The 19,578-nt window shown below is 30.8% G+C and overlaps 1 long non-coding RNA gene across 1 annotated transcript; it reads left to right on the plus strand.

The window, feature by feature from the left end:
• The first annotated feature begins 367 nt into the window (after positions 1 to 367).
• Positions 368 to 8,641, plus strand: LOC139492035 (uncharacterized). Its single transcript, XR_011656696.1, has 2 exons — positions 368 to 599; positions 6,730 to 8,641. It is a non-coding gene; the product is annotated as an uncharacterized lncRNA (long non-coding RNA).
• Positions 8,642 to 19,578: the final 10,937 nt, after the last annotated feature.

The following is a 19,578-nucleotide window of genomic DNA, read 5'->3' on the forward strand; positions in this document are numbered from 1 at the left end:
TAAAACATCTGTCGTGCACACATTTTCTTTGAACATAACTATTCTTTACGTTGCCCTGGTGATAAGGAACCCAGTGGTGTAAATAGTTATCAAAGGTACCAGGATTATAATCTAAACGCCAGACGCGCGTTTCGTCTTCATAAGACTCACCAGTGACGCTCAGATCAAAATAGTTATAAAGCCAAACAAGTACAAAGTTGAAGAGCATGGAGGACCCATAAAATTTGTTATTTTTTTAGGTCATTTTTGTCATATACCTCCTAATGTGTGTGTGAACCGATTTGTCGTTGGCCATTTTGTTTTTGTGTGGGATCGGCACTTCCTGCAAATGTAAATAAGAAAAAGCGAGCATAACATTTATGACGTGTTATTTTTATTTTGTTGATTGATACATCCAACACTGAATTAGTCAAAACTTTCTCGGAAAAGTTATAAAGTGGATCATACTTAAACAACTAGAGATAAAAATAGAAGCAAAAGTACATAACGGAAATATAATTGAGAAGTGTCAAAATCATTTACACCATAGAAAGTCAGTGTTGGCAAATAGTCTGTTCAATTAACTAAAAGTGTCAGTTTATATCTTTATAGATCAAATTGTAAGTAAATATATTCTTTTATTTGATTGGTAATATATGATTATAATAAGCTTTAAATATTACAAATATATATAGAAAATCAAAATGATCTGCTTACATTTTGTGTAAAATGATTAAATTGTAAGTAAATATCTTCTATTATTTGATTTAATATGATTATAAAACGCTTTAAATATTACAAATATATAAAGAAAATCAAAAATGATCTTCTTACATTTTGTGTAAAAAGATTTGTATGTACAGCTGTTAAAAATATTAACAATCTTTGTCAAAGACGTTTGAGAAAATTTCTTGAAATTTCACTTTGTGTTATGCTTAATATTATTGAGACAGTATTGTTTTCATGGTTGATTCGGATCAAGTCTATTTTGAAATTTGAAATCGATATGACATAAATTCGAAAGACTCTTTTTACATTTCGGTCAATTACACATTTTTTTTTATCAAAAAATTGAATTTAACTCCTGAATGGCGTTGTTCTTCTTGTCTTTTGAATTGCGTTGAAACTTTCTGTCATAGAAAACTGAAATTGCCTCCTGATTAGCCATTTGAAACAATTGTTCTGCTTATACTTTGAATTGTCGGTGAACTTTTCTGTCATAGATGCGCATCGTTTATATTTGTTTAACCACACAGTGGTTGTAATTACGCAATGGAAAATGTGTCTTTAAAAATGTTAAACTTTACCGTGCATTGTTTTGATTTGTAAATGTTATAATCGACTAGAATCTGAAAGAAAATTATGACTTCCAAATGTATTTGCATTTTTTGTTTAGCTATTCTAAAATAGATGTCGTATTAAAACATGTAAAAATATACAATATTTTTTTTTGGTGACAGGTTCTTGTAATGTCGCGTTTTTACAATGAATTCCAATTTTTAAGTAAGCATGTTGAAATATCAAAGAATTCATCTTACTTTGTAGCAAAAATAAGACCAATGAAATTGTTCATATCTTTTGATTATCCCCACTATGGAGTTCCTTATAGCAAAGCAAGGTCGTTAAACACTTCAGTAGTAGAAGTATCGAATGTTTTTTTTACTGTGGGAGAACAATATTTGATGACAGTTGTTATCTTGTAGTTCGTTTCTGTGCGTGTTGCATTGTCGTTTGTTTTTTGTTCTCTTCAGTGTTTTGTTGTTTCGTTGTTTTCCTCTTATAATTGATGTGTTTCTCTCGGTTGTAGTTTGTAACCCAGATTTGTTTTTGTATCAATCGATTTATGACTTTTGAACACCGGTATATTTATGTTGCCTTTATTTATCATAAACGTTAGTTCCGACTATCATTGCAGCTCCTGACAACCGTTTACGCATGAGTAGTAAACTTTTTTTCTACAGTTAATGCCATGATTATACGTTTGTACATGTAAATTGTTTCCTTGTTTTTTGTTTTTATACTGTTGAAATGCATTTCATAACTTCCCAAAGTATCTAATATTAATTGACAGAATTCAAAAATTCAAATCATTGATATATTCATCTAAGACGAATTGACTGGGTTTAAAAATTCTCATCACCAGCATAAGAGTCAGACATGAATTTATTTAAGTTATCTTCACATGTATAAATATCTGACATTTATTGAATAAAGAAATACACAAGTGTGTATGAGTGGGAAGACAGGAACATTTTTCCTAATTCAACTTTTGACTAACAATGGAGATAGCGTCACAGCTGATGTAAATTAAAATTCTCGTGATGTTCTTCCCTATGTACTTGAACAATAGTGTTTATTTATTTTCACATATTATTTTTCATTTATTATATTTCAGAAATCTGATCGTATTTTATTCAGCTTCGTATGTAAGTTTTTGGGACTGTTGTTTCTATTTCCGTGTACACCAAGTGGGATGCACTTTGTTTCTGTTGCCTGCATGGTTATTTTTATCCTTTCTACAGGCAGATTTTATGTTCATGTTTGTGTTATGCAGTATGTATGTCGACCTCTTATTTCGGTTGAGTTTATTTATCAACGATGTGAATAAAGTTAAGAGGAACAATACTAGATCTCCTCTTACAATATCAATTTCAAAATGACATATATTTTTATTGTTTCCTCTTTACTGATAATCACCTAATATATAAATTAATATTGAATGTAAAGATCACTCTAGTTGTCACTTGATTAACGAATAGTTCTTGATGAGAAACAAATCAGATTTCTAAAGATATAATAAATTAAAACCAACAGATGAAAAAACTAATCAAACTATTGTTCAAGTACATAGGGAATAAAATCTAGATTTTTTTTTACATCAAGTGTTACACTTTATTCTTAATCAAACGCGAATTCCTGTCTTCCCACTAATACACACTTTATTCGAGTGTTTCTTTATTCAATTACTAACAGATACTTATACTAGTGTAGACAAATGTGCACTTAAATAAATTCATGTATGACTCATATATAAGTGAGAGGGTTAGCGCTATAGAACCAGGTTTAATCCACCATTTTCTACATTTGAAAATGCCTGTACCAAGTCAGGAATATGACAGTTCTTGTCCATTCGTTTTTGATGCGTTTTGTTATTTGATTTTGCCATGTGATTATGGACTTTCCCAATTGATCTTCCTCTAAGTTCAGTATTTTTGTGATTTTACTTTATACCAGTGTAGATAAATTTTTAGTTTAAAAAATTCATGTCGGATTCTTGTACTGGTGAAGAGAATGTTTGTCATCAGTCAATTTTTGTTATATACCTAAACTAACTAAAACTGAGATGACAGTCAGAACTAATGTTTTTGAAAGGATAAAATTGTTCTCTCACAGCCAAAAATCATTCGATACTACTATTACTGAATTGTTTTACGCCATTGATTGGCTATAAGGAACTCGCATATTCGGGATAATCATAAGATATGTTCAATTCCATTGGTCTTATTATTGCTACGAAATATGGTGGATCGTTTGATACAACTACTACGGAAGTGTTAAACGCTAGCTAAACGACTTTGACACTTGTTTGACAATTTAGATGAAAAACAAATGTTTGAAATTTGTTCTACAATAGTTTTGTTAAACGCCTCGAATTGCATGATTAAAGGAATCATACATGTCTTGTTATGGTCAATGTTGTCATTTGGTCAATGTTTTCATTTGGTCGATGTTTCATGAACGTGAAACAAAAACTCTATTTGATTGTTACTTACTTCTGGATCAATATATTTGAGGTGTATACTTTTATTTGATTAGGAACGTTCCATTTTGAATTTTTCTCGGAGTTCATATTTTTGTGATTTTACTTTTCACTTATCATACATTTGAAGGAAGTTCTATTTTATTCTATTTAATAAAAACAAAATACAGTGTTTGGACTTTGCAGCTAGGAAGAATAACACTAACTTATTGTGAGCTGAACGAAAACCTGTTTTGTCTTTTATTTGTACATACGTTACAAGGATCTATTTCTTTTTTAAAATCAAGTAATTTATTCTGAGAAGACAAATAAAAAGGTACTTATCTGGTTTTAATAAATTAGAGGCAATTGACTAAACATAAGATTGAATTACTTAAAAAAAAGCATATACACATTAAATTGATGTCATACATGTATTAGACAAATGAACAGCTACGACCTTTAAACATCAATTCAAACATGTTTCATAGTTTTTCCGACATCAAAATTCCTAAAAGAGTTATTTTTTTAAAGTAATATGTATTTTACTTGATATTTTGTTATATATACGTCATAATTAATATGACCGTATCGATGGTCTCGTGTAAGAGTTATACCAAGTGTGTTATCCATTCAAACTCGTTAGTTCTGGCTGTCATTAACGCGCGTCTGGCGTAAATTCAAAATTTGATCCTGATATCTATGATGAGTTTATTTTCAGCTCCTGATAGCTGTTTTAGCATGAGGAGTAAACTTGCATTATGCCATACTTAAACATGTGTACACGTTATTTGTTTCTTTGTGTTAAGACTGGTGTGATGCATTTGAATACTTCCATCTTATATTAATTGACTGAACTGAAAAATTCTAATTACTGGTTTATATATCTTGCATGAATTGACTGAAGTTAAAAATTCTCATCACCAGTATATTAGAGTCAGACATAAATTTATTTAAATGTAAATTTATCTAAACTGGTAAAAATATCTGATATTCTTTTTTATAAAGAAACTAACAAATATAATATGTATAAGTGTAAGACAGGAAAATCTCCCCCATAAGTTCGACATTTGATTAACAATGAAGATATGTTGATGTAAAATTATCTTGAATTTCTTCCCTGTGTACTTGAACAATAGTTTTATCAGTTATTTTCATCTATTTTTGTTCATTTATTTTATTTTAGGCTTCTGATCGCATATTTTTCAGCTTGATATATAAGTTGGAAACTGTGTTTTTCTATTTCCGTGATTTGCACTTTGTATCTGATACCTGCATGGATATTTTCATCATGCAATTCGAGTTGTTTAACAAAACTAATGTAGAACTAGTTTTAAATAGTTGTTTCTCATTTAAAATTGATTGTCAATCAAGTAAGAACCAGGGTGCTCTTTACATTATATTTTAATTGATGAATTAGGTGAATGTCAGTAAAGGGGAAACCATAAAAAATAAATTATTTTACGAAGTTTACATTTAGATTCAGAAAAAAATCCTCCTGTAGTTAACTAAAGGTAGTAAATAAATATATCTCAATAGCATCATACATGTTTCAATCAATGTTTAAACGAATTGAAAAAAAGTAGAAAAAACAAAAATACCGAAATCCAAGCAAAATTAAAAACGGAAAGTTCAATTACAATTGGCAAAATCAAAATCTCAAACACATCAAATGAATGGGAAACAACTGTCATATTCCTGACTTGGAACACTAGATCCACAAAATAACTCATCCTTAAAATGAAAATAACATTTTATAAATATTGTGCGATCGAAAAGGTTTCTGGACTGACCTTTTCCAAGATTGCTCTCACTCAAAAATATGAAAGCCAAGGATGTATAACTACTCTGATACTTCATGACCTATCTGACAAAACAGAAGTCTATATAAATAGCCAAAACCTACTTCTAATGAATCATTTTAATTATAAAGTAATTGTTTTTTCTGGATCTTAATTTTAATTTTTTTTAATTTGTTTTTGATAATTAAGTTGATCATCATCACCTGACCCAACGACGAACCATGGTTTGATTACTGTGTCGCAGTTATAAATCTTCCAATCTGTTGTTAGATTATCAATTGAAATGGAAATGATTGTTGATGTATGTTATATGAACAAATAAAGGGAAAGAAAACTTTATAAATTTTGTATAGGAACTCCACCCCTCCCTTCCCCGAAAAAAAAAGTTAAACCCACAACTCTCTTTGAAAAATGCAAGTCAGGAATACGAATGTTGTTTTGTTCACTGTTCCTATGTTTGATAACGTTTGATTCTGTCAGTGTTTCCTTTTTTTTAATTTAACTTAGAGGTCAGTTTTTTATATACTCTTTTGTTAAGTAAATCTGCATTTTACACGTCCTTATGTCTGCATACTAATGATATAATAGAAGAAACTTAATATAAAGTATACAGGGGCGGATCCAGCCATTTTAAAAGGGGGGGGTTCCCAACCCAGGACAAAGGGGGGGGGGGGAGTTCGAACTGAATGTCCCCATTCAAATGCATTGATCGTCCAAAAAAAAGGGGGGTATACAAGGCATCATATTCTTAAGTCATTATGCCTGCATGCAAACAGGTTTATGCTGAGCGCCAATTTTGCGCAATAATTCCAACTTGTGCAACAAACAAACTTATGTATAAACTTACTGCTTATCAAGTGAGTAACAATTAGCAACGACAAGCAAAATTGAAAGGTTTTCTTCAAAATGTAAACTATTTTCTTTTTGTTGATAAGATTCGAAAATACGAATTAATTCGATGTTATTTAGAATGTTTTCTTTTATAAAGACAGAAAATATGATTTTGTGGACAACATAATAATGGAATGAATATATGATGGATGATTGAATTATTCTCTAAGTGACTTTTTTTATAATAAAGCAAAATAATTATTTTTTTCAGTTTCCGTTGATTATTTAACTAATCTTGAATGCAAAGATCATATTTAGTATGTTTGACAATATTCACTTACATAAGAAGTACTTTACACAGTTATGGATATTTTTCAGGTGTATTATGGAGAAAATCTACAGTATACTTTTAATAATTGCATGCACTGTCACCGTAAATGGATGCCCTACATTATGCAGTTGCTCGGGCACGACTGTTTATTGCCACTCCAGATCTCTTACGAAAGTTCCGAGATATAATATACCGAGATCAACAACTGTATTGTAAGTATTTATTTTTAAAAGTGTTTCTTTAAACTAAAACAACATACGATACGTATTTTAGTGCTCATGAACAAGCTTTATGTCGATGTCCACAACAAACGTCAGAAAGTCTTTTCAATCAAGTTTTGTTGTGAGTCAAATCTGTTGATATTATCTAGAATACCTGTTGCAGTATAACTGAAGGATGTATATTCCCTCACTTTGCAATTATTAGTAACATTTAGGACATTTTAATGTCAATATTTGCAGTATTAACGTTAACAAAAAAGAAAAGAAAAGGACGACTGTATTTTGACGCTTTGTACGTGACATTCTTGTCGTGAAAATAACTGTTCACGCGCAAACAAAATTTCAGTAAAAAAAAGTTTTAACGAATAATTGAAGCTACAAAAATAAAGAAAACCCGTTTTTCAAAATTATAAGACTTTTTTTAAGTAGCGTCAAAACTATTCAAATGAGTGTGCAAGCAGTTACTTCTATCTTTTTCGAAACAGCATTATACATATTATGTGTGTAACGTATTTGTACTTGTTCATATGCATTTAATTGTTTTAAAAATAGTCTGTAGAATTTGAATACTGACACCAAATCGAACAAAGAGTTGCTTTATTACTTAATGAATAAATTACCAATCAAAGACCAAAAGACAATAAAAAATCACTCGACTCACAAACTATCCCGAACGACACCTTAACGTAAGATTTAAAAGGCTTCTGACCCACTTAAAGTTCTTTTATATTCTTTTTGTAAATCTTCTAGTCGAAATTAACAAAAGAAATTATTATGTACATTTGTTATACCTGTGATACATTCTGTTTGCTTGTCAAAGTCGAGAACTCGATGTTGTTTTGTCCTATCGTTTTAAATTTTGTACGAATTCAATGATATATCATTAATAAGTTTGTTTAAACATGTTAAATACTCACTTTCTTTTACTAGAGTCGATTCAGAGCTTAGATTAATGTTTAGTCATATTTTAATCCTTCAAAATATCATGGCTAAATTTGTCAAAGAAATTGGATTTTTCAAAGTTTTAGAGCAAGCCTTGATATTGTTTTCATTTCGTGTTAATCAAGTACGCTATTAATGTATAATTACTATTAATCATATAAATTAACAAGTTTTCAATCATCTCTGCCTCACTTCCAGTAGCCTCATTTCTATTCCATACTGTTTGTATTGCTAAATTACAAGGCTTGACTCAAGATACTTGCAAGTAAATTGATTAGGCAAACAAAAAAGTAATATTTGCCATCATGTGGTGATGGTTTGCTGATACATTGAATGTACGGTACGGTAATTCTGTAATGATTTAACTTATCATTTTATAAACAGTTTTAAAAAAAATATATTAAATTTTGTACATATAAAGTATGTTGATAACTATTTTAAGGAAATGAAAAATAAGGACTTCAAGTTGATATGATTGAAGTGATAAGATAATTCAAGTGATTTGAATTTTGTCTATCGAGAGGTTACTGACAAGATATATAACAGGAGGATTGACTATATTCCTATTGAAATTGAGACCAATATCCCTAAAGAGGAATAATATCCCTAACAGTCAGGTGATATACATATTCGGTTGGTAATTAACATTTTCAGAACAACCAGGCCATTGTGCCTTAGATAATTTTTATGTGACTCTTTTTAATTTGTCTTGGGTTTTTACGGGAATCGACTCGATTCCAAGTTGATATAAAACAATAATAAATAAATATCGATGCATTACTAAAAAATAAATAAATGATAAACAGGTTTTTATCAATTATAGCTGTAAATGTACGAGCAATTTGGCAAAGTTTTTAATTAATAAGAAGGCAAACCAATGTAAACCTATATTCTTTTCCCAAAAACACAACGAAACTGTTACGCAAACTATATTCATAAATGTTTTGAAGGACTCCACAGGAACAACTTAGGTAACTGAATTGAAAATTGATGGCTGATATTCTTATTGTTTGCTAACACTTGTAATTGACATATAGTTAGCTGTTGTAAAAAATGATAAAAAAGATAAATGTATGTGTATTGAATTTCATCAACTATAATGCGATAAGTGTGTAAAATTAAAGTTTTAAAGAATAAATACTCGTTTTGTCATAATTATAAGACTTTTTTTACTTCGAAAAAGCAATATATGTAACTATAATGCCTTGTTCACACGTACATTTAATTCGAATTAAATACGAATCGAATGCGAATCCAATTCACTTATCGCGTTCACACAGTCTTCTGTTTTTTTAATATGAATCGCATTCATATTGGCTAATCGGCATTATCTTTTATATTATAAATGCGTTTCCGTTAATATGAATTAGTTAATTCGCTACAATTCGAACTAAACTGTGGTGTGGACACTTTCTAAATTGTAATTCGAATTACCCGTACAAGTGCTTGGACGGACAAGTTTCTTTAAAATTAAAAAAGTAACACAAATACTTCGTGTCCGTCAATACCATAGGCAAAAACCATAATGACGTCATTGTGGTCTTGACTTTATATTCATATTAACGTCATATGTGTATATCCCGACAAGTCCGAAATTTCCGATAATAATTTACAAAGGGGTAACACTTGGTCGTTAATGGAACACGTTCTGTCGTATCGATCATAGCACCATCCATAAAAATCAAATGGTTGGTCCTTAACGAAGAAGTTTAAAAACGATTTGACAAGTGATCAATTCGTAGTATTAAAATTTCGTTAATGCCAATCAAATTTGAATTATGTGTGAAAGCAGCATTATAATGTTATTATCATTTTACTTTTTTCATATGCATGTATATGAAACTGTAATTTTCAAACGATTTGTTGATTGAACTACTTTTTTTCAATCCACATCAAAATAAAAATAAAAATGGTGTATGATAACATAATGAATAAATTATCAATCACAGATCAAGAGGCAATGAACAGAAAAGCATTCGACTCAAACAATATCAACATTGACACCGATTGGTAAGATTTAAAAAGCTTCTGACCTCATTAAAGTTCTTGTACATACTTCTTGTTAGTTTAACCATTGCAATTAAAAGGAGAAGCTTGATATATAATACACATTTGGTATGCCTGTGACACATACATTGTGCTTGTCCTGTGTAGAGAACTCACCAAGATATGTCTTTTGTCATATTGTATTATTTTTCAAGTTAAAGACAGATCATTACTGTCGAAAGTTGATTATCATTTCCGAATCCATTACTTCTTATCAATTCTCTAGCTTAACCAATTCCTAGTAAAACGACTGTCTGTTTTTCTAAGGATTTTCTTATTCCAGGCATAGATTTCCTTAGCCGTATTTGGCACAACTTTTTGGAATTTTGGATCCTCAATGCTCTTCAACTTTGTAATTGTTTGGCTTTATGAATATTTTGATATGAGCGTCACTGATGAGTCTTATGTAGACGAAACGCGCGTATGGCGTACTAAATTATAATCCTGGTACCTTTGATAACTATTACGTTTTGACAATAAATCAACAGAATTTCATAGAGATAATTTCATATTTTGTTCTTTTTCTATTCTATAATAGCTGGAAATGATTATATCACACCGTTCAGATCTATATTGAGAGATTTGAGAAGTTAACATCAGTTTAATATAACTTAAATGGGATGTAAGCATTCGTGTATTTATTTTTGATGTTTCTGTTATGGTTTAAGTTGGATAGTTTGTTATGTTTTATCGTCTGTAGTCGAAATAATTATAAAATTGCCTTTCAATAACATCATTGTCATGAAAATTGTTTGGACGAGTATTATGAAAATAATTGTATGAAGTTCGAGATTGCATGTTAGTTACGTTAGTGCGTCATTGTTTGTGATATCCTGTGGTGTTTGTCGTTGATGGAATATATTCGATGTTGTTCTGCGGTTTGATTGTTGTATTGACTATTATATTATTTGTTTGCGCGTTTTTCTTTGATGAATATTCTTGCGTGTGTTTGTGCTGTATTTCTTTCACCTAATGATGTCAATTTAGCGATATGTTTTAACATTGTCATAAAGCGATTGGTTCTGCTAGCTATTACACCAGATTCAACCCACCATTTTTTCTTAAAATGTCCTGTACCAAGTCAGGAATATGGCGGTTGTTATCAAATAGTTCGTTTTTATGTATGATGGCGTTTGTTTTTGTTGCACTTCAGTGTTCTTGTTGTCCCTTTGTTTTCCTCTTATGGTTGATGTGTTTCCCCCGGTTTTAGTTTGTAACCCGGATTTGTTTTCTCTCAATCGATCTTTGACTTATGAACACCTGTATACTACAGAGCCTTTATTTATCCCCTCTTATTAACTCAAAATTTCACATTGGTAAATACATATTTTATTTAATATTAAATCATTACAAATTATTTAAATTAAATAGCTAATGCTATTTAAGATTTATTTAAAAAGACATACATTATTATACAGAATTTATTTATTTTGTTTTGAAAAGTTTAAAAATTCTAATTACCAAAATTTAGAACCTTTGAAATTTATATATATATATAGTATTTAGCCACCAACATGTCATAGTTTTAAGTAGTCTGAGTGTTGGCTACCATTAGTCGTACTAATCCACATCTATAAGATTAGCGCAATTGCCACAAACCAGCTAAATTTCATGTTGCTTACCAAAATAAATTAAATTAAGCGCTCGATGTTTTATTTGAACAATTATATATATTTTTTTAACTGTTTCCGCTTCATCAGGTGTAGATTGTTTTAGCGTTATTACATTTGGCATCCATCGTCAACCAGTCAATAAACTAGTATTATCTCTGGTACGCATTCCCGAATCCCCAGTAGAATTGCTCTTGCTACAGATGTATATTTATGTTGATTTTATAACTTACAATTAAGCTGTTCATAGCCTTGATGTTCTAGTCGTTGGTAACGAATGTCATAACCGTGATATTAACAGTACGAAGTTCAAACCTTGTACCCGGAAAGACATTTTTTCATCGTGTATTTTTTTCTCGACCAAAAACTTGTTTTAATATTAGAGGTATTATATATTTCATTTTCTTACAAAGGCGTCCGTTCAATGTTGACGTGGTGTATATTTGGACCATTTATAATCAAACAAAGAAAAATTTATTGATAGAATGATAATATTATAAGACGAAAACCATTGGTAAGCATGTGCTAAGATGAAAAGAAAAATGAAAGTCCTTGAACGTTGAAAGTGACAAGTGTTATGGGCATATGCATGTCTATTTATCAAGGAATTATATATATATTTCATAGATTACAAAAGCGAATTATCAATGAGACAGACATCCAGTTTATTGACATGTATTGACAATAAAGCGCTTTCAGAGTATGATTTAAATATTGATTTATGTCAGCACTCATGGTATAGTGGTATAGTACTGATTAACGATGAAAATACGCGCGATTTTCGAACCCTTCATATGCAACTCCTTTTTGAGAGGATAAAGGGTCGTTAAATGTTAAAAGTTTAAAGTTATAAATAAGCTATCTTAAGTTTACAGATTCAGTAAAAATAATCTACAGTAAGAACAATAGACTGACGTCAGAGAAATGGTTTAAAGCACACATCTTAAACCGTTATGTTCCCCCTCGATGTCCTTTTTTTTTTATCTCGTTGAGTTGTCTCATTCGACATTTTCAGAAAGTCGTCTATACCGACACATAAGGAGATTCTGCCTAAAATACAGGGATCGTATTTAAATATCGAAATCATTTGATTTAATATTGATTGAATTTCGCTATTAACTTGTACGAAAAAAAACTCTTAAACGTTGTACATTTATTCAAGTTCAAATTTAGATTAATGAAGATACACAGGGTGCTTTGCAATTATGAAATGGTTGATTCTGTGTATTCTATAAAATTATTTATTTTCACAACACGGCATCTCTTTGTTTTCCAGTCTTTTATAAAAATATCGTCAGTTCGAATGAATACTCCCACGTACAATTATTTACTGACAACTCTTGCGTATTCACTCAACGGAGGAAATGTTTTAACCGATGCTTAAACATATTCAAAGATTCAACACAAATTTCCAGAGATCAGTTTCATTAAGAGCTTTGTCTTACTTGTGAGATATGCACTTTGTAGTTATTTTGTTTTACAATGTTTGTGTTGTTCCAACCAGTAAAAGTCCTATTTGTCATAATATCTTGATTTCATTTAAATTTGTAACATCAGTTAAGTCCTATTATAAGTGAATTATATTTACCGATAGTTTAGTATATGATGATGAATTAGGGTATAAGAAGTAACATGTACCGATGGTTTTGTATTTGATGATGTCTTAGGATTGTACAATTAACATGTACCGATGGTTTTGTATTTGATGATGTCTTAGGATTATACAATTAACATGTACCGATGGTTTTGTATTTGCTGATGTCTTTGGATTATACAATTAACATGTACCGATGGTTTTGTATTTGATGATGTCTTTGGATTATACAATTAACATGTACCGATGGTTTTGTATTTGATGATGTCTTTGGATTATACAATTAATATGTACAGATGCTTTTGTATTTGATGATGTCTTTGGGTTATACAATTATTATGTACCGATGGTTTTGTATTTGATGATGTCTTTAGGTTATACAATTATCATGTACCGATGGTTTTGAAATTTGGTGATGTCTTTGGGTTACACAGCTAACATGCACCGATGGTTTTGTATTTTGTAGTGTCTTTGGGTTATACAATTATCATGTACCGATGGTTTTGTATTTGATGATGTCTTTGGGTTATACAATTAACATGTACCGATGGTTTTGGATTTGATGATATCTTTGGGTTATACAATTATCATGTACCGACGGTTTTGTATTTGATGATGTCTTTGGGTTATACAATTAACATGTACCGATGGTTTTGTATTTTGTGATGTCTTTGGGTTATACAATTAACATGTACTGATGGTTTTGTATTTGATGATGTCTTTGGGTTATACAATTAACATGATGGTTTTGTATTTGATGATGTCTTTGGGTTATACAATTAACATGTACCGATGGTTTTGTATTTGATGATATCTTTGGGTTATATAATTATCATGTACCGATGGTTTTGTATTTGGTGATGTTTTTGGGTTACACAGCTAACATGCACCGATGGTTTTGTATTTTGTGGTGTTTTTGGGTTATACAATCAACATGTACCGATGGTTTTGTATTTGATGATGTCTTTGGGTTATACAATTAACATGTACCGATGGTTTTGTATTTGATGATGTCTTAGGGTTATACAATTAACATGTACCGATGGTTTTGTATTTTGTGATAATTCTTATATCATTTGCATATCTATAAATACTTGAATTGGATTGGTCAATTAGAATTTTTCTCTTGGTTTACACTTCGAAAAACCATGTTTCCGAAACTACTTTCGTAATCTATTCATGCGCGATACATATTCTTGCAAGGATATTGGGATTTTCAGCAAATTGAGATTATAAAACAATTGCATAACAGTTTATTCTATTCTAATGCATATATACCCCCCCCCCCCCCCCCCAAAAAAAAAAAGAAAGAAAAAACGAAATGCCCTAAAGCTTCGAAAATCATATAGAAATAAATTTTTCATAAAATTCCGGGAAATGTCACGAAGGATTTGGCGAATTTACGTCATGGCAAAAGACGACGTCACACGAATGAAAATGTTCAAGGGAAAGATTATTTCGTTACGTGTACGCTTCAAATTCGGATAATATCTAATTAAAATGAATTTTTTGAGGTAGGTGCTATTTCATTTTATATTCTGTTGCATTTATCGGACATTTATGGTTTAAGAAAGTCAAGATGGCGGCGTACTCCTTAGTTACGACATGACATTGTGCTTTTGATGGTAAATAAAGAAGCCGTCAAACAAATGATGTAAATTAATAATGGCGTATGTTTGGCTGAAGAATTATAAGGATTAAGCACATTTTTTTCTAGAGGTTATTGATGTGTAAACCGGGTCTCTTACTCACAAACTTAACATAAAAGTCCTTCGGACTTCTATTCAGTTTGTGAGTTAATCGCCCCGGTTTACACATCAATAACCTCTAGAAAAAATGTGTTTATTCCTATAATGTCTTTGGGTTATACAATTAACATGTACCGATGGTTTTGTATTTGGTGATGTCTTTGGGTTATAAAATTAACATGTACCGATGGTTTTGTATTTGATGATGTCTTAGGGTTATACAATTAACATGTACCGATCGTTTTGTATTTGGTGATGTCTTTGGGTTATACAATTAACATGTACCGATGGTTTTGTATTTGATGATGTCTTTGGGTTACACAATTAACATGTACCGATGGTTTTGTATTTAATGATGTCTTTGGGTAATATAATTAACATGTACCGATGGTTTTGTATTTGATGATGTCTTTTGGGTTATACAATTAACATGTACCGATGATTTCGTATTTGATGATGTCTTTGGATTATACAATTAACATGTACCGATGGTTTTGTATTTGGTGATGTCTTTGGGTTATACAATTAAGATGTACCGATGGTTTTGTATTTGATGATGTCTTAGGATTATACAATTAACATGTACCGATGGTTTTGTATTTGCTGATGTCTTTGGATTATACATTTAACATGTACCGATGGTTTTGTATTTGATGATGTCTTTGGATTATACAATTAACATGTACAGATGGTTTTGTATTTGATGATGTCTTAGGATTATACAATTAACATGTACCGATGGTTTTGTATTTGCTGATGTCTTTAGATTATACAATTAACATGTACCGATGGTTTTGTATTTGATGATGTCTTAGGATTATACAATTAACATGTACCGATGGTTTTGTATTTGCTGATGTCTTAGGATTATACAATTAACATGTACCGATGGTTTTGTATTTGCTGATGTCTTTGGATTATACAATTAATATGTACAGATGGTTTTGTATTTGATGATGTCTTTGGGTTATACAATTATTATGTACCGATGGTTTTGTATTTGATGATGTCTTTGGGTTTTACAATTATCATGTACCGATGGTTTTGAATTTGGTGATGTCTTTGGGTTACACAGCTGACATGCACCGATGGTTTTGTATTTTGTAGTGTCTTTGGGTTTTACAATTATCATGTACCGATGGTTTTGTATTTGATGATGTCTTTGGGTTATACAATTAACATGTACCGATGGTTTTGTATTTGATGATATCTTTGGGTTATACAATTATCATGTACCGATTGTTTTGTATTTGATGATGTCTTTGGGTTATACAATTATCATGTACCGATGGTTTTGTATTTGGTGATGTCTTTGTGTTACACAGCTAACATGCACCGATGGTTTTGTATTTTGTGGTGTTTTTGGGTTATACAATTATCATGTACCGATGGTTTTGTATTTGATGATGTCTTTGGGTTATACAGTTAACATGTACCGATGGTTTTGTATTTGATGATGTCTTTGGGTTATACAATGAACATGTACCGATGGTTTTGTATTTGATGATGTCTTAGGGTTATACAATTAACATGTACCGATCGTTTTGTATTTGGTGATGTCTTTGGGTTATACAATTAACATGTACCGATGGTTTTGTATTTGATGATGTCTTTGGGTTACACAATTAACATGTACCGATGGTTTTGTATTTAATGATGTCTTTGGGTAATATAATTAACATGTACCGATGGTTTTGTATTTGATGATGTCTTTTGGGTTATACAATTAACATGTACCGATGATTTCGTATTTGATGATGTCTTTGGATTATACAATTAACATGTACCGATGGTTTTGTATTTGGTGATGTCTTTGGGTTATACAATTAAGATGTACCGATGGTTTTGTATTTGATGATGTCTTAGGATTATACAATTAACATGTACCGATGGTTTTGTATTTGCTGATGTCTTTGGATTATACATTTAACATGTACCGATGGTTTTGTATTTGATGATGTCTTTGGATTATACAATTAACATGTACAGATGGTTTTGTATTTGATGATGTCTTAGGATTATACAATTAACATGTACCGATGGTTTTGTATTTGCTGATGTCTTTAGATTATACAATTAACATGTACCTATGGTTTTGTATTTGATGATGTCTTAGGATTATACAATTAACATGTACCGATGGTTTTGTATTTGCTGATGTCTTAGGATTATACAATTAACATGTACCGATGGTTTTGTATTTGCTGATGTCTTTGGATTATACAATTAATATGTACAGATGGTTTTGTATTTGATGATGTCTTTGGGTTATACAATTATTATGTACCGATGGTTTTGTATTTGATGATGTCTTTGGGTTTTACAATTATCATGTACCGATGGTTTTGAATTTGGTGATGTCTTTGGGTTACACAGCTGACATGCACCGATGGTTTTGTATTTTGTAGTGTCTTTGGGTTTTACAATTATCATGTACCGATGGTTTTGTATTTGATGATGTCTTTGGGTTATACAATTAACATGTACCGATGGTTTTGTATTTGATGATATCTTTGGGTTATACAATTATCATGTACCGATTGTTTTGTATTTGATGATGTCTTTGGGTTATACAATTATCATGTACCGATGGTTTTGTATTTGGTGATGTCTTTGTGTTACACAGCTAACATGCACCGATGGTTTTGTATTTTGTGGTGTTTTTGGGTTATACAATTATCATGTACCGATGGTTTTGTATTTGATGATGTCTTTGGGTTATACAGTTAACATGTACCGATGGTTTTGTATTTGATGATGTCTTTGGGTTATACAATGAACATGTACCGATGGTTTTGTATTTGATGATGTCTTAGGGTTATACAATTAACATGTACCGATGGTTTTGTATTTTTTAATAATTCTTATATCATTTTCATATCTATAAATACTTGAATTGGATTGGTCAATTAGAATTTTTCTCTTGGTTTACACTTCGATAAACCATGTTTCCGAAACTACTTTCGTAATCTATTCATGCGCGATACATATTCTTGCAAGGATATTGGGATTTTCAGCAAATTGAGATTATAAAACAATTGCATAACAGTTTATTCTATTCTAATGCATATATAACCCCCCCAAAAAAAGAAAAAAAGAAATGCCCTAAAGCTTCGAAAATCATATAAAAATAAAATTTTCATAAAATTCCGCGAAATGTCACGAAGGATTTGGCGAATTTACGTCATGGCAAAAGACGACGTCACACGAATGAAAATGTTCAAGGGAAAGATTATTTCGTTACGTGTACGCTTCAAATTCGGATAATATCTAATTAAAATGAATTTTTTGAGGTAGGTGCTATTTCATTTTATATTCCGTTGCATTGATCGGACATTTATGGTTTAAGAAAGTCAAGATGGCGGTGTACTCCTTAGTTACGACATGACATTGTGCTTTTGATGGGAAATAAAGTAGCCGTCAAACAAATGATGTAAATTAATAATGGCGTATGTTTGGCTGAAGAATTATAAGGATTAAACACATTTTTTCTAGAGGTTATTGATGTGTAAACCGGGTCTCTTACTCACAAACTTAACATAAAAGTCCTTCGGACTTTTTTTCAGTTTGTGAGTTAATCGCCCCGGTTTACACATCAATAACCTCTAGAAAAAATGTCTTTAATCCTATAATGTCTTTGGGTTATACAATGAACATGTACCGATGGTTTTGTATTTGATGATGTCTTAGGGTTATACAATTAACATGTACCGATCGTTTTGTATTTGGTGATGTCTTTGGGTTATACAATTAACATGTACCGATGGTTTTGTATTTGATGATGTCTTTGGGTTACACAATTAACATGTACCGATGGTTTTGTATTTAATGATGTCTTTGGGTAATATAATTAACATGTACCGATGGTTTTGTATTTGATGATGTCTTTTGGGTTATACAATTAACATGTACCGATGATTTCGTATTTGATGATGTCTTTGGATTATACAATTAACATGTACCGATGGTTTTGTATTTGGTGATGTCTTTGGGTTATACAATTAAGATGTACCGATGGTTTTGTATTTGATGATGTCTTAGGATTATACAATTAACATGTACCGATGGTTTTGTATTTGCTGATGTCTTTGGATTATACATTTAACATGTACCGATGGTTTTGTATTTGATGATGTCTTTGGATTATACAATTAACATGTACAGATGGTTTTGTATTTGATGATGTCTTAGGATTATACAATTAACATGTACCGATGGTTTTGTATTTGCTGATGTCTTTAGATTATACAATTAACATGTACCGATGGTTTTGTATTTGATGATGTCTTAGGATTATACAATTAACATGTACCGATGGTTTTGTATTTGCTGATGTCTTAGGATTATACAATTAACATGTACCGATGGTTTTGTATTTGCTGATGTCTTTGGATTATACAATTAATATGTACAGATGGTTTTGTATTTGATGATGTCTTTGGGTTATACAATTATTATGTACCGATGGTTTTGTATTTGATGATGTCTTTGGGTTTTACAATTATCATGTACCGATGGTTTTGAATTTGGTGATGTCTTTGGGTTACACAGCTGACATGCACCGATGGTTTTGTATTTTGTAGTGTCTTTGGGTTTTACAATTATCATCACCGATGGTTTTGTATTTGATGATGTCTTTGGGTTATACAATTAACATGTACCGATGGTTTTGTATTTGATGATATCTTTGGGTTATACAATTATCATGTACCGATTGTTTTGTATATAACCCCCC

This window comes from Mytilus edulis, chromosome 10 (assembly GCF_963676685.1).
Source record: "Mytilus edulis chromosome 10, xbMytEdul2.2, whole genome shotgun sequence".
Lineage (NCBI taxonomy): Eukaryota > Metazoa > Mollusca > Bivalvia > Mytilida > Mytilidae > Mytilus > Mytilus edulis.